The sequence below is a fragment of the Myxine glutinosa genome, chromosome 9, assembly GCF_964187855.1.
Source record: "Myxine glutinosa chromosome 9, kmMyxGlut1.1, whole genome shotgun sequence".
In the NCBI taxonomy this organism is placed as follows: Eukaryota; Metazoa; Chordata; class Myxini; order Myxiniformes; family Myxinidae; genus Myxine; species Myxine glutinosa.
In genome coordinates, this window is record NC_136269.1 from 147,077,233 (window position 1) to 147,081,217 (window position 3,985).

At 45.7% G+C, this 3,985-nt stretch overlaps 1 long non-coding RNA gene across 1 annotated transcript in view; it reads right to left on the minus strand.

The window, feature by feature from the left end:
• Nucleotides 1-3,316, minus strand: part of LOC137412763 (uncharacterized) — a 6,123-nt gene extending 2,807 nt beyond the window's left edge. Inside the window, exon 1 of the long non-coding RNA XR_010981547.1 lies at nucleotides 3,206-3,316. This is a non-coding gene — a long non-coding RNA (uncharacterized LOC137412763). The remainder of the gene's footprint in view (nucleotides 1-3,205) is intronic.
• Nucleotides 3,317-3,985: the final 669 nt, after the last annotated feature.

Consider the following 3,985-nt stretch of genomic DNA (forward strand, 5'->3'; position numbering starts at 1 on the left):
AGCGATTCCTGTCCAACCCTTGGAAAATCTCGTGAACAGCATGCCTCAACGTTTACGTACTCTCCTGAATGCTCGTGGCGGTTACATGAAGTACTGAACTGTAATTTTACTGTCCGTTATCCCAGTCGTAATTTAACTTTTGTTTTTGTTAAAAAATTTTTGGCTAATGTGCAAAATAAAGAGATACTTCTGGAAAACGTACAGAAGTTTAACCCAGTACTGTCCGTGAATTGAGTTCGATATCAGTTTACATCACTTTCAAGGATCAATTTATTTGTTTCGAAACGTCAAATGTGGTTTTTGTTTCTTTTAAAGGTCACATTAACAAAATCTAGAATAATTTCAACATAATTCCAATGAACTTTTGGTTCTAAGACATCTTGAAAAGTAAGTTCACCCCCACAAAAAAATATATTCCATATTAAATTCCAAGTCTGTATGTACAGTATATATATATATATATTGTTGCGGATCCCGGGTCTGTCGACGTACTAAGGGGGGGTTTATGACCCCGTTTCCCCCTCAGACTCCGAGTCCACAGGCCACCGGCCGCGACTAAACTCGTGGTCAACGGGTTGCGAAGCAACTTCAATCACCAGTCTTCCAGCCACACGCCGAAGGGTTCCTGGTCACTGAACCCAATTACCTTCGAGACACGTGGCCAGAAAGTCCGGGTATTGAACCCTCACGTTCCCACATCTTATGGTGTGCCGAGCGGATCGCACGGTGTGGGTCGCGGCGTTATCTTCCGTGATTGATGGGCCTGATTGACTAGTCGAATTCGGTTTCGCACGATGCTAGGCCAATGAAGGAAGAGACGTTACGAACAGGTTTGATTTTTTTTTTTTTTTTTTTTTTTTTTTTTTTTACTCATATATGTTTGGACACAAAAGAACATTTTCTCAAGTTTATATACTCATATAAACTCATTTTTTTCGTCACGAATCTTCCCCATACCCACCTGCGTTGTCATCCGAAGGGTCCCTCAACTCTTATACCAAGTCAGATTTGTTGGTATACATCGTGGAAGCCAGTACGGGTGGCGCCATTTCTGTCGACGAGGAGCTAGTTGTGCCAGATGTTTACGACTTCATTGTTATTGACGGTGGAGTACTGATACAATCACTTCCTGGTACAACTGTCCAAGGAAACACCTTTGATTCATATTTCGACAAGGTATTCTGCCCAAGAGTTCGCCACGACTTGAAAAGATCGACAAGAGTAGACTGTCTGGGACCAGTGTCGTGCACTGACAATCAAAGGAGGCACAAGGGAAAAACGAGGAACAGGCACCCGACAACGCATATCTGGTACTGCCAAAATCCCAGGAAATTGGCAGAGATTTCTGGCGAACGTTGATAACAAGAAGGAACTGTTCTCATTCCTGTCAAAAAGATAACAGAAGGACAGTTCCCAGATGACAAGGATGTCTACATCACTGCAGGTGATCAAGTCCACCATGTTGGAAACATTCCACCAATGGATCAATGCAACCATGACGAAGCTGACACTCGTGTCCTGGTACATCTCCTCCACGCCCTCCAAACATCGTCACTTGGGATGGTTCATACTGGAGACACAGATGTTGTCGTAATCCTTCTGAGTAATGTCCATCACATCAAGGCTCTGAATCCGGCCGCAGAAATCTGGATCTCCTTCAAAGCGGGAAAGACAACCAGAACGATCTCCCTGAACACCATCGCCACAAACTTGGGCACGACAACGTGCAAAGCCATGGCCCTCTTCCACGCATTCACTGGATCAGACAGCACGTCTTCCTTCAAGTTTAAGCATAAGTGATACTGCTGCAAGTTGATGCACGAAGTGCCATCCCTCATGGAGAAATTTGCAACTATCGTCGACACTCCATTGCAAACATCGCCAAGGCTGAAAGAAGTGGCAACTAACTTTGTCTGTAGGCTGTACTCCAATGAGTCAACCGAGGACAATGACGTTGACCTCGTCCGAATGAGGGTGTCCTCACAGAAGACCCGGGACGTGGAGAGAATTCCCTCAACAAGTGATGCTTTGGATCAACATCTCAAAAGGAGTGTCTTCCAAGAGAGCATCTGGACAACAGCCCAAGGGTCCATGATGACAACCCCACTAATCATGGGTGGAAGGAAGAGGATGGCAAGCTGCTTCCCATTTGGACCTCGCTGCCCCTCACCAAGGATGTATTCCACCTGGATGTGAAGTGCACTTGCACAAGTACCTGCGCTCTGTGCAAGTGCATGAGGGCAAAGTTGAAGTGCACACGTCTGTGCAAATGCGAGAAGTAGCTGGACCAGAACAAGTTCCAATACTGACATGTATATATGGTCGATTTGTTAGCAACTTTCTTATTAAAACTATTGTTCAAGGAGTTATTCAAGCAATTATTGTCTAAGCAGTTACTCACCACCATGTTGTAGCACAGTTAAAACATAAATAAAAATGTCACTACATCATTGGGTCCGAGTATAATTGTCCAGTTTATTTAAAAAAAAAACATGTTTCAGTTTACTGGGCCGAGGACCCTTGGTCTTTTTTTGTGGATATGCGCTGATACCGGCAAAATTATTGCTTCTATGGACAATATGCTTGAAGTACAAGTTACTACTCCTGATCCTGAATCCATGCATACCTCATATGTTCAGATCGGATCATCCAATCAAAAGTTATAACAGTTTCCATATTTCGCATAGGCCGGTGGGGGGCCGGGAACCCCCCACGTCCCCAGTAGCCCCATTTTTGATCTGAGTGCTTGATACTCGAACCAAAATTGTTCTATAGGACCTTACCTTCAAATTGGTACTGAAAACGAAACTTTTGCATCAATTTGAAATGAAAAGAAAAAATTACCCATGCACGGCGCCCCCACTAATACTGATAGGACATTGCAAACAGCTGGTTGAACTAAATGTATCAATAATTATTGAACAAATATAAAGCGACAGACGAGCAAGTACACATTTCCGAAAGCGAAAGTCGTTGTGCACAAGTGAACAGCGATAATACGTGCGATAGTGCATGCAATGGCTGTTGTTTTCCCCTTTGCCAATATGGCGGTCGCGTATCCAAGCAAAATCACGTGACTGTGACCCTAACCCTAACCCTAACCCTAACCCTAACCTAACATTGCACGCACGTGACCGACGTCACGCCGACCCCGAGAATCGCGTTGGGCGATCGATGTCACCTTTCTGCAGGCACAGACACATACCTGCTGAAGCTCACCCTGATTGTCCGAACCATGGCCACGATGCTCCGGGTGCTTGTGGGGCTATCATGGCTGCGGTCGTGCATCGTGCTGCTCCAGTTAGCTGAGATAGACCTCATCGTGTTCTCACTCCATCGGATCACACACAGCACGCCGTTTCTGTGAATTGATGGAGCTTTATTGGGAGCTCAAACACACCAGCAGGGTCGGCGTCATGGGGGGGGGGGCATTCGCGGGCCTTGCCCCCCCAAATGGATTATTGTGCCCCCCCTCCCCCATCCCCAGGTCAAGCCTTTGGTGCCAAACTTTGCCGGCCTTGTTTTTCATGATTATTACGCAAAATGTTGAATGATTTTTGGGTCTGTCTGCTTTTTAAGAGTGGAGTATACACTATACAGTCTATTTCAAATGATGTTCTAATGACGTGCACAGTGCAGTGTGTGTGAGAGAGGGAGAGAGCGACAGAGAGAAAGAGAAAGACGTGGCTTGCACGTAGGCTATATTTTGTGGGGTGTGTGTGTGTGTGTGTGTGTGTGTGTGTGTGTGTGTGTGTGTGTGTGTGTGTGTGAAAGAGAGAGACTTTGCAGCATGTTTTTAAATTCGAACTGGGTTGGTGTGTTGGTTGTTGACGGCAAACTCTTATTTCAAGCATTTACATCATCGATTGAGTTCTCGAACGGCAGTTTGTGCCCCCCCGCGGTTACCCTAATGCCCCCCGATTAGATTTGTTCTGACGCCGAGGCTGCACACCGGGCTCAAGGAAAACAAGGAGCCAAGAGGAAG